This window comes from Onychomys torridus, chromosome 22 (genome assembly GCF_903995425.1).
Source record: "Onychomys torridus chromosome 22, mOncTor1.1, whole genome shotgun sequence".
NCBI classification, from domain to species: Eukaryota; Metazoa; Chordata; class Mammalia; order Rodentia; family Cricetidae; genus Onychomys; species Onychomys torridus.
Window position 1 is genome coordinate 10894371 of NC_050464.1, and position 12167 is coordinate 10906537.

At 48.6% G+C, this 12167-nt stretch overlaps 1 protein-coding gene and 1 non-coding gene across 2 annotated transcripts in view; one reads left to right on the forward strand and one right to left on the reverse strand.

Moving 5' to 3' along the window:
• Positions 1–1117, reverse strand: part of Amz1 (archaelysin family metallopeptidase 1) — a 30439-nt gene extending 29322 nt beyond the window's left edge. The window contains exons 1-2 of the mRNA XM_036172484.1: positions 949–1117; positions 639–739 (exon numbers count right to left, since the gene is read on the reverse strand). The gene's annotated coding sequence lies outside the window, so the exon portion shown is untranslated. The remainder of the gene's footprint in view (positions 1–638; positions 740–948) is intronic.
• A 1379-nt stretch (positions 1118–2496) lies between these two features.
• LOC118572819 lies at positions 2497–2688 on the forward strand. The gene has a single exon (XR_004943522.1). It is a non-coding gene; the product is annotated as a U2 spliceosomal RNA (small nuclear RNA).
• The last annotated feature ends 9479 nt before the right edge of the window (positions 2689–12167 follow it).

Consider the following 12167-nt stretch of genomic DNA (forward strand, 5'->3'; position numbering starts at 1 on the left):
GCATGTATCCCAAACACTCCTCTATCTACCCACAGGCCTATAATCAACAAGGAACATCTGGTCAACCTCCAGATTTTTTTTTTTTTTTTTGTTTTTTGTTGGTTTTGTTTATTTGTTTGTTTGGGTTTTTTGTTTTGTTTTGTTTTTCCTGACTGCCCAGTCCACCTGACCTTACTCCCTTCAAGCCCCTGCACATCAAGATTATTGAATATCCCTTATTCGCGCGAGAAAGCCCCCCCCATCTTGTCTCTGGAGCTTCTAAGCTTCCTAACCACCTGGCTCGCCCCCATCACGCCTTTACCAGCTCTGTCTGTCCCTGCCATTTGCCCTCTCCTTCCACATGCGGCCTCTGTGGGTCTCTTCTGGCACGCCCATTCTAGGAAGATTGGCTTCCTAAACTCAAGTGAGGACCGACCTTGTTCAGGCCTGCTGGCTGTCTCGCCTCTTTTCCAGACTCTCAGCATTGCGCCCAGACTCCAGGCCTTGGCCCAGGCTGTGCCTTCCACCTAGAGCACTGTCATTTCTCCCCTCTGCCTGGCTGACTCCCATCCACATCACAATATGTGAGCTTCAGACCCAGCAGCTGCCTCCTCCCAGAAGCCCTCCAGTCATGCACTCCCACAGCCATGCATAATTACCTGGACAATGGCTGTCTTTGGCCAGGAGTTGCACTTGGAGGGTGGGGACAGCAACCACAGGCCGCCTTCGTCTGGTCCCTCAGCATCTATTGACGCCCAGCCTGCAGTGCACACGTCCCTGTCAGTCATCTATTTCCCATCTCTGTGCACACCCAGCAGCCATCACACACAGAACACATGCATGTGGACACAGGTCCCTCTGTTGACACGCACGCACACACATGCACACACAAGAGCACATGCATGCACTCGGACCACCTCCAACGTGCATCACACCAGCGCCCACGTGCCGACCCAAGCCCTCACTCACCGTGCACATTCCACACACGGCCAGGCAAGCTCGTGTCACTTCAGCGGGTGCCGGGAGCTGGGTAGTGCGAGTGGCTGCTGGCCGCCTCTGCCTGCCAGCATTTGCCAGGCAGTTTCCATGGCGACACATCTTGGCTCTGACAAGAACTGATGTGTGTGGGGAAGAGGGTCCCACAGAGGGGGCGAGATGGGAGGTCTCTACGTCCTCCACTCCTGACACAAATAAGGGGGGGGGGTGTTCCACAAGTGGAGACATTCTCAAATCAGGCCGGCACCTCAAGAAGGAGGTTCTGAGCTGCAGGAGCAGACTTAGGTCATCCAGTCATTCAACAAACCTCCTGGCATAACCACTCTGTGCTGATGGCTGGGGCTGCAACGTTGCCTAGAAGGTAGGCTTACCAAGGACTTGAGGTCTGACACTAACTCAATGTCCCCCAAACCCCTCAGAAGGCTCTGTCTGTCCCAAGGAGGTCAGTTGACATCCCTCTGAGCATCAAGCCCTCTGTCCATCTTCTCTGAGACTAGAGACGGAGTGGATGCTGGGTACCCCTTGGAAAACCACTCACTCAGCACCTCCTCTCCCCTCCCTGAGTGACCGCTTCCGGCACTGTGTTCCTTCACTGGCTCCTCTCAGAAGTGGAGTCTTTTCCCATCCTTCAGTCTAGGCCTGTCTCCTGGCTCATTTTGGACAATAAAAGATGATGGATAAAGGGTTCAGTCAGTGAAGTGATTGCCACATAAGCCTGAGGACTTGAATTCAGGATTCCCACCCCCCCCCAAGCCAGTACTCACATAAAAAGCCAGATGCAGGAGTATGCCCCTGTAATTCCCGAACCAGGGAAGCACTGACAGGCACAATATCCCTGGAGCTTGCAAGCCAGCCTAGCTTAATTATGACTTGGGATTCAGTTGAGAGACCCTGTCTCAAAAGATAAGTGTGGGGGCTGGGGAGACAGCTCAGAGGCTGAGTGACACTGCTCTTCCAGGGGACCTGAAATTCTAGCTCCAATACATGTGGCATTCACACACACACACACACACACATACACACACACACACACACACACACACGGGAAAAATGACTTGGGTGACACTATGCCAGGGCCCTGGAGGAATACTTACTCCTCTGCCTAGTCCCTCCATTCTTGCTAGCACAAGAACAATCCATCTGCTGTCCCAGGGGGGTGAGGGAACTCAATGGGCCTGGTTATCCCTACTGAAGGCATCTTGGACCAGCTAGCTCCAGCCAAATCACCAGCTGGCGTGAGCTCAGCCAAGGTGAGCTGTGTCTGACCCAGAGCAACAGTACTGCTTGGGTGTTCCATCAGAGCTTTAGAGCTAATAAAAAGCTGTGATGAAACACTTGGTGGTGGTGCACACCTTTAATCCCAGCACTCGGGAGGCGGAGGCGGGTGGACCTCTGTGAGTTCGAGGCCAGCCTGATCTACAGCGTGAGTTCCAGGACACACAGTGAGACCCTGTCTCAAAACAAACAACAACAACAGAAAAAAAACAAAACTAAAACAAACAAACAAAAAACTGTGATGAGATCGCTTCTCAGCCTTTTGGCTAAGATCAAGTGTAGTATCTGTTCTTAATCAGTTTAATATCTGATACTTCCTCTATGCGAGGACAATATATTAGATGGATTTTTGGAACTAGGAGTTGGAATAGGAGCTTGCTCCGTTCACTCCTCGCAGCGACCTGGTATTGCAGTACCTCCGGGATCGGTGCACCCCCTCGGGGGATTTCTGACTTAAAAAAAAAAAGCTGTGATGATTACTATCCGTTATCAGGTTGACAGGATCTAGAGTTATCTAGGGGGTATAACTCTGGGTTTGCCTGCGAGGGTGTTTCTAGCTTAGGTGGAAAGACCCTCCCTCAATGTGGGGAGGCACAGTCCCATGGGTTGGGAGCCCAGGCTGAACAAAAAAGAAAAAGTAGGCTGAGCTGCTTCCTGAGTGTGGATGCCACGTGACCAGCCGCCTGAGGCTCCTGTGCCATGCCTTCCTCGCCCTTGCAGACTGTACTCTCCAACTGTGAGCCAGCATAAGCCTTCCCTTAAATTGCTTCTGTCAGGAATTTTTTTCACAGCTGTGAGACCACCAACCAATGCATGAGCCTTCAGGATTCATTGTCACACAGCATTAGCCGAATGATATACTCTAGAGGCCCAGCCAGTAGCCCCCCAGCCTCACACACTCAGTATGTGTTGATCACTCCAAGAGCCTCTCATGGATACTGAGACCCTGGCCTGATGTGGGTGCTAGGAACCAAACCTGGGTCCTCTGCAAAAGCAGTAAGTGCTCTTAAACACTGAGCCATCTCTCCAATCTAAGAGTAAATTGGCTTTCTATTTTAAGATTTATTTTTCTTTTATGTATATGAGGGTTTTGCCTATATGCATGTATGTGCACCGCATGTATGGCTGGTGCCTGCAGAAGCCAGAAGAGGGTGTCATATTCTACAGAATTGGAGTTAAGGTAAGTTGTGTGGGTGCTGGGAGCTCTATTCAGGCCCTCTGTAAGAACAGCAAGTGCTCCTAGCTGCCTAGCCATCTCTCCAACCCAGTAAAACTCTAAAAGCAACAGAGTCCTAAAAAAAATAGTGTCCTGCACAGGAGGCGGAGTGACAGCCCACACCCTGGACACAGTGATCAAAGTCAGAATGCAACAGTTGGTGATCTATTATGGTTTGTGTCTGAATGGTCCCTGAAAGGCTCAGAAGTGACAGAGTTCTGAGGACACTGACCTAACCGATGGACTAATTGCCATACAGATTCATGATATGATAGAAATGCTATGAAGTGGGACTGCTCAAAGGGAGAAAGTCATTGGATACCTTGTCCCCACCCCTTCCCATCTATAGTGGTACACCACAGGCTCAAATATTTCAATGTCTGGTTCCCAGTTGGTGGAACTATTTAGGAAGGATTAAGAGATTAAGAGGTGTGGCCTAGTTGGAGGAGGTGTGTCACTGGGGGTGGGCTTTGATGTTTCAAAAGCCCATGTCAGGCCCAATCTTTCTCTCTCTCTCTCTCTCTCTCTCTCTCTCTCTCTCTCTCTCTCTTTCTCTTTCTCTCTCTCCCCCCACCCCAGATGTAAGCTCTCAGCTACTGCTCCTGCACCATCGCTGCCTGCCTGCTGCCCTGCTACATACCATGGTCATGGACTCTAACCCTCTGAGACTGCAAGCAAGGCCCCAAATTAATGATTTCTTTTATACACTGTCTTGGTCATGGTGTCTCTTCACCACTATATAACAGTAACTATGGTACTGTATCTGTTTGCTCCCTAGCCTCCACAAGGTAAGCAGCTGTGCCCCATTTTGTACTGCCCTCCACAATGCTCTGTCCCACCCACAAAGCCAAGAACCATAGCCTGAAAGCATTGAGCCAAAAGAAACCTTCCCTCCTTCATCTTCCCAGGGTTCTATCACAGCATCGAACTAAAACATACTCAAAATAGACATATTCCACGGGGGCTGGAGAGATGGCTCAGGGCTTGACAGCATTGGCTGCTCTTCCAGAGGACCCAGGTTCAGTTCCCAGTACCTACTTGGTGGCACAGAACTATCTGTAACTCCAGTCCCAGGGCTGGAGAGCTGGCTCTGTGGTTAAGAGCATGAAGTGTTCTTGCAGAGGACCTGAGTTGGGTTCCCAGCACCCGTGCTGGGTGGCTCACAGCAGCCCGTAACTCCATCTCCAAGAGATATGACCCCATCTGATGACCTCTGTGGGCATTGCACTTCATGTGTACTTGTTCTCATACACACACACACACACACACACACACACACACACAATTTTAAAAATAAAGAGACTGGCAGAGTGAGGTCAGTGGAAAGCCAAGAGCAAGCAGGTGCAGAGAAGTGAATGCCACTGAGTTTGGGGACATGAGCACCAGTAGATGATGCTACATTATGTTGTGGTTTGAATGTGGTCAAGCATGTCCCCCAAAGGCTCAGGTGCTGCAAACTTGGTCCCCATGTGATCCTGGTGACAGAGACAGGAGGAGCTCACTGGCCTGCTAGTCTAGCTGGATTGGTGAACTCCAGGTTCAGTGAGAGACCCTGCCTCAAAAAACAAGGTGGGGAAGCTAGATTGGTGGTTAGGGGCACTGGTCACTCTTCCAGGGGCCCGAGGTTCATGCCCAACACCCACATCAGGCAGATTATAACCACCTATATCTCCAGTTCCATGGGATCAATTGCCCTCTTCTGGCTTCTGTGGGTACCCACCCAAAGGAGGAGGAGGAGGAGGAGGAGGAAGAGGAGGAGGAAAAGGAAGAGGAGAAAGAGGAGGAGGAGGAGGAGGAGGAGAGAGAGAGAGAAAGAGAGAGACCCCTGATGTCAACCTATGACCTTCACACACACATACAATGTAGAGGGGGATCTGACATCAATCTATGGTGTGTGTGCACACACATATACACATAGAGGAGGGAGGAGATAGTGCAAATCTGGCATTTTGATCTTGTATACACTCTCTCTGAATGAAGCTGTTCCCTTCTCTGTTGAGAGTCAGGTGATTGACGGCTTTCTCAGAGCCCCAATGAAAGGACAAAAGGAAGCTAGTTCTGTGTCTTTGCCCAGGAGCAGACTTTGAAGGTCTAGTCTGGGGCTGGGACCTGGGCTTTGAAGAAGCTAAGGTTTTGGTTGCTAGGAACTTGGCTTTCCCCCCAAAGAGACTGGAGTTATCAATCCCAAGGCTTCCATGTGCTCAGTCTCTGACACCCTGGAGATATTAATCAACATTACTTGATTAGCAGCCTGCTGACCTTGTCCTATTGTATAATGGCTTTCTGCTGACTCCCTCCATTTTCCCCACAAATAGTATATAAGATGCTGTACTTAATAAACATGGCTGGCATAAGATATAACTTGTGCAAGACCTCCTGAGCCCACCTGATCTATCTTTACCTCTGATCCCTGGCCCTTCCTCCTCAGGACCCTGTCACTGAAGAATGACTTGTTGATCCAGGTCACTTCTCTACCTGAAACAGCTAAGGTACCCTCAAGCAGGCCTTGAGGCTCTGTTGTTTGGACCTTCCACCTGCCAAAAATGCTACAGAAACCATTTTACTTTATACATCATCTAGACTTGGCTGTTTTGCTATGACAACGCAATAGAATGGAGACCTAGGGGCCATGGAGGTGGAGGTACAAGTCAGACCTGCAGTTGTAGCCTGGTATCTCAGAGTGAGATTTGGTCTCAGTCAGGGCTCTCTAAGCCTGGTGTGCAGGCTGTTTTTATGTTAACTTGACATAAGCTAGAGTTATTTTGGAAGGGGGAACCTGAATTGAGAAAATGTCCCTGCCAGATTGGTCTGTGGGCAAGCCTGTGGTACATTTTCTTGATTGGTGATTGATGTGGGAAGGCCCAGCTCACTGTGGGCAGTGCCATCCCTGGGCTGGTGATCCCAGGTGCTTTAAGAAAGCAGGCCAAGCAAGCTATGGAGTGCAAGCCAGTAAGCAGCACAGCCTCTGCATCAGCTCCTGCCTCTAGGTTCCTGCCCTGCTTGAGTTCCTGTCCTGACTTCAGTGATGGACTGTGATGTGGAAGTAAAAGCCAAATAATTCCTCCTCAAGTTGCTTATCCATGGTGTTCTATCACAGCAATGGAAACCCCTAAGACATCTGGTAAGGGCATTCCATTTCAAAGACAGGGAAGTGAGACTTGGCTAGGCTGAGTGGGCTGCCTGAGTGGTAGGTAGCTAGTTAGGCATTAGCAGGCCTGGAAGGCACTCAGGTTGGGCTTCTCACAGGCCAGTGGCCTATACAAGAGAGGACTGGACCCGCAGGACTTGAATTACTAGCCAGAAGAATGGGCTGAAGTCATGTCTCTGACCCTGTGAGTTGTGACATCCTGAACTGCCTGAAAGGTCATTCAAACCCTGCTCCCAGAATCCCTGATCTGTGTAAGATGGCTTTATGACATGCATGAGGCCTTCTGACTAAGAGTAAAGATGTCTCATTCCTCCCTCCAGGAAAAGTGCAATCAAAGACCTGGTATGAGTGCTAATGCTATCAATATGACAGGCACTAGTCACCTAGAGGACAAAGCTCTGAGCATGTCTGTCAGGAGGCTCCTATACTGGCCAATTGGGGTGGGACGATTCACCTAAACGTAGGTGACTCCATCCCATGGGCTGTACTGAATAAAGAGGAGCAAGCGAGCTGAGCACCAGCATCTGACTCTTCTTCCTGAATGTGGATGCCACGTGACCAGCCACTTCCGGCTGCTGCCCATGTCCCTCTCACTGTGATAGAGCGTACCCTAGAACTGTGAGCCCAAAAAGAACAGTCCCTTCTTCAGATCATCCTTTTTTCATCCCAAATCATGGTAGACCATCTTTTTAGAGTGTCTCTTCCCATGATCTCTACAAAGATGGGGTCTCTATACTGCAAGTGGCACTGTAATGACACTGAGTCTTTTGTGTTCCTGCGTGGTTTGTCTTCTCAGACACTGAGCCATTTGAGGGTACCATCGCTTCATCAGTGAGCATGAGAAAGGGCTCTGGTGTCCCAGTTTCTGATGGATCCAGGACAACTCAAATAAAGCTTCAAGGACGTTTAACCACAAAGGGACATTCTGGCCATCAGGAGACACTGCTATCAAGATGTGGCCGATGTTTCCTCAGCCACCTCCCATCTAACTCCTTGTCTACAGGGCACCAGGGTGGGGCCACTTTAGTGGTTTGAATGGCTCATAGGGAATGACACTATTAGGAGGTATGGCCTTGTTGGAGGAAGTATGACACGGGTGGGGGGGTGGGAGGAGGGTGGGCTTTGAGGTTTCAGATGCTCAAGCCAGGCCCAGTGCCTCTCTCTTCCTGCTGCCTGCTGATCCAGAAGTAGAACTCTTGGCTCCTTCTCCAGCACCATGTCTGCCTGCACACCACCAAACTTCCCACCATGATGATAATAGACTACACCTCTGAAATGTAAGCCAGCCCCAATAAAATCTTTCCCTTGTGAGAGTTGCTGTGGTCATTGTGTCTCTTTACAGTCATAGAAACCCTAAGACAGCTAGCATAAACATCACTAGTCTCAGAGACTGGTCATCAGTCTTAACACTATCCTGTGGTCCAGTTTCTGTCCCACCTCCTGAGGCTCATTTGGCTATGACTCATACCCACCTGGTGTCAGTCTGGTTGGCTTTTCCTGCTGGCCATAGACAAACTGATCCCAGAGGGCAGAGAGTAGACATTTGCACTTGGTTTTTCTGCAAACTGATGAGGACTAGAGTCAAGGTCAGAGACTCTGGATCCTGTGCCATCTGCCCCTAGATATTGAGGGTCACAGGACATCATTGGCAATGGGCTGAGGATGTAGATCAGTCGTGAGAGTGCTTGCCTGACATGCATGCACTACTGGATTCCATTCCTAGCGCTTCAGAAACCTAGAGTGGTGGTGCACACCTTTTATCCCAGCAGTTGGGAGGTAGAGGCAGGGGAATCAGAAGTTTAAAGTCATCTTCGGCTACACGGTGAGTTTGAGGTCAGCCTGGGCTTCATGAGATCTTCTGCATCAAAAAAAAAAAAAAAAAATCCAAAACATCTGGCTGTGGTGGTGCAGGCTTTAACCTAATTCCAGGCAGACACAGACAGACCTCTGGGAGCTTGAGGCTAGCATAGATAGACAGGCAGGCAGACAGACAGATTTATATCTAGATTAGATATAGAATATCAATACCAGTGTCAGAGAATTCTAATAGTTCGCAGCTTGCTTTGTGAAGTCAGTATTACTGCCACACCAAAGTCAGATAATCTCACAGAAAAAAAAAATCAGGGCTAGAGAGATGGCTCAGAGGTTAAAAGCACTTGTTGCTCTTCCAGGGGATCTAGGTTCAATTCCCAGCACCCACATGGCAGTTCACAACCGTCTGTGACTCCTAGCTCATAGGATCCAATGCTTTCTGTTGGCCTCTGCAGGTATCAGATACACATATGGTGCAAAGACTGGCATTCAGGGAAAACACCCATACACATAAAATAAGAACAAAGGGGAAAAAACCCTCACAGGTCAACTGCTCTCATGAACACATACAAAACTCCTCAGGCAAATGTGAACACACAGAACTCAACAGCATGGGAAAAGGTTCATCCATCATGTCAATGGATCCCTGGGATGCAAGGAGGGCTCACATGCAAATCAAAACTGTGATACAGAGACCAACAAGATGGTAAAGGTGACGTCAGAAGACCTGAGTTCAATCCCCAGAACTCATGGTGGAAAGAGAGAATCAACTCTTCAAAGTTTCCTCTGACCTCCACACACAATGATAATAAATAAAAATTAAATTTAAAACAAAAAAAAAAAATAGGGCTAGAGACATGGCTCAGCACCTAAGAGCACTTACTGCTCTTGCAGAAGACCTGGGTTCACTTCCCAGAAACCACATGGTGGCTCACAATCATCTGAAACTCCAATTCCAGAGGATATGATGCCCTCTTCTGGCCTCTGTGGGTACTGTGTTCAAATGGTGCACAAACATACAGGCAGATAAAACACCCACAAATAATAAAAATTGTAAAAATTAGAGTTGCAATTAAATTTATAGAAATTATATGATCATCCCAATAGATGCAGAAAAGGACATTCAACCTCTTTCATAAGAAAAGCAATCAACAGACTTTGGAGGAATGTGCCATGACATCAGACAGGCTACATGAGACAGACCTGCAGCCTGTAACTAACTCAATGACAAGAGTTCAAATCTTTCTGAGGACAAGGGTACCCAGTCTTGTTACTTGTGGAGCACAGTGCTGGAAGTCCCCATCAGGCAACTGAGCAAGGAAAAGAGGTAAAGTCATCAAATGAGAGACATGAAGCCATCTCCTCCCAGATGACATGAGCAACTCCATCAACTGTTAGAAGTGAATTTATTGAAATCACAGGACAGAAGAATCAGCACAAAGAGTAGGTCTGTATCTATCCACTCATGGTGGCTAGTTTTCTCCATAACAAGGTCTTAAGACATAACCCAGACTGGCCCCGAGTTTACAATTCTCCTGCCTCAGCATCCCGAGCCCAGGGATTACAGGCACATTACCACTCTTGGCTTGATGGTGAACAACTGTAAATTTGACTGAATTGAGTGGTACCTATTTGAGTAACACACACTTGGGTGTACCTGGAGAGGTTTCTGGAGCCAAAATGACTGATGGGAAGAGCTCCTGAATGTGGGCAGCACCATCCCCTAGGCTGGGGGCCTGGATGCAGAAATATGGAGGGGGGCTCACTGCATATACATATTCATCCCCCCCCATCTCCACCCCTTCCTTCCTCTCTGGCTACCATGTTATGAACTGCTCTGCTCCATTACACCTCCCTCACCATGATGGATGGATGCTTCTGAAACCATGACAGAAAATAGACCTTTCTTCTCTTGTGTTAGTCATTTTGTTACAGGGACAAGAAACTTCAACTAACATTAGCAATGATCTATGAAACTAATTAAGAAAATGGCCCCATTTGGAACATCAAAACTAATAAAGTCCTTGGGAGGAAACTCCATTAAGAAGGTGACAGCTGTGTCTGACAAAAACTCGAAACATGAATGAAGGAGAGTGAGTCACAGAAATCCATGTGAGTGCATGCCTGGGCGGAGGGGCTAAAAGCATTATGTTAAGATAACCCAAGGCAACCTACAAGTTCAATGGTGATTTCTACCAAAGTCCTAACAGCATTTTCTACAGACATAGAAAAAAATCAGTCCTAGCAAAGCAGCTCAGGGAACGTAAAAAGGCCATCACACTGCCAAAAGTCGACCTCCTACAGAGCTCGGCAAAGGCTGGGGGCCATAGCTCAGTGGGTAGCAGGCCTGTCTGGTATGCAGGAGGCCCTGGATTCCATCCCCGGCACTGCAAAAACTGAGCACGGCGGTGCATGCCTGTCATGCCAGCACTCTTGATCAACATTCAAGATCCTCCTCATCTATGCAGACATTTGAGGCTAGCATGAAATACATGAAAGCAAATAAAACTAGAGAAATCAGCTGGGCAGTGGCAGCACACGCCTTTAATCCCAGCACTCGGGAGGCAGAGGCAGGCAGATCTCTGTGAGTTTGAGGCCAGCCTGGTCTCCAAAGCCAGTTCCATGAAAGGCGCAAAGCTACACAGAAAAACTCTGTCTCGAGACAAAAACAAAAACAAAAACAGACTAGAAAAATCATGACAGTATGGCATATGAACACCCACAGACCAAGGGACGACAGAGCCCAGAAGACACATCCTCACCCACCAAGCCAGGTACTTTTTCCACAGGGCACCAGACCTCACTTGGGGAAGAGTCTTCTTATGTGCTGGTTAGTTGTCAACTAGACACAAGTTAGAGACATCTGGAACTTGAACTGAGGAATTGCCTCCATCCAATTGGCCTATGGACAAGTCTGGGGGTGCACTTTCTTAATGAATGACTAAGGTCAAGGGTCTGACCCATTGTAGATGGCATAATTCCTTGGCAGGTAGTCCTCGGTGCTCTAAGAAAGCAAGCTGAGCAAGCGATGATGAGACAGCAAGCGCCTCCGCCCAGGCCTGCTTCAGTTCCTGTCTCCAGGTTTCTGCTTGAGTTCCTACCCTGACTTCATGACCATCTGTAAGCTGTACAGATTAAATAAACCCTCCCCTGCACAAGTTGCTTTTGGCTGTTGTGCTGGCTTGAATACAAGTGGCCCACCACAGGCTCACAGGGAGTGGCACTATTAGGAGGTGTGGCCTTGCTGGAGCAAGTGTCACTGTGTGTGAGTTTTGAGGTTTGAAATGCTCGTCAGGCCCAGTGTCACTCTTCCTGCTGATCCAGATGCAGAACTCTCAGCTACCTCTCCAGCACCATGTCTGCCTGCATGCCACCATGCTTCCCACCACGACGATAATGGACTAAACCTCTGAACTTGTAAGCCAACCCCAAGTGAACATTTTCCATTTTAAGAGTTGCCGTGGTCACAGTGTCTCTTCACAGCAACAGAAACCCTGAGACAGCATGGTGTTTACTACAGCAACAGAAGACAAAGTAGTACAGAACTTGCTACCAGGAGTGGGGTACTGTGGATGGGTCTGACCATGTTGTTTGGGGAGGATGGTAGAAGTGTTTGGAACTATAAGCTCAAAAAGCTATTGAGTGCTTGTGGTTTGAAAGATAATGGCTTCCAAAGGGAATGGCACTATCAGGAGGTATAGCTTGTTGGCGTAGGTGTGGTCTTGTTGGAGGAAGTGTGTC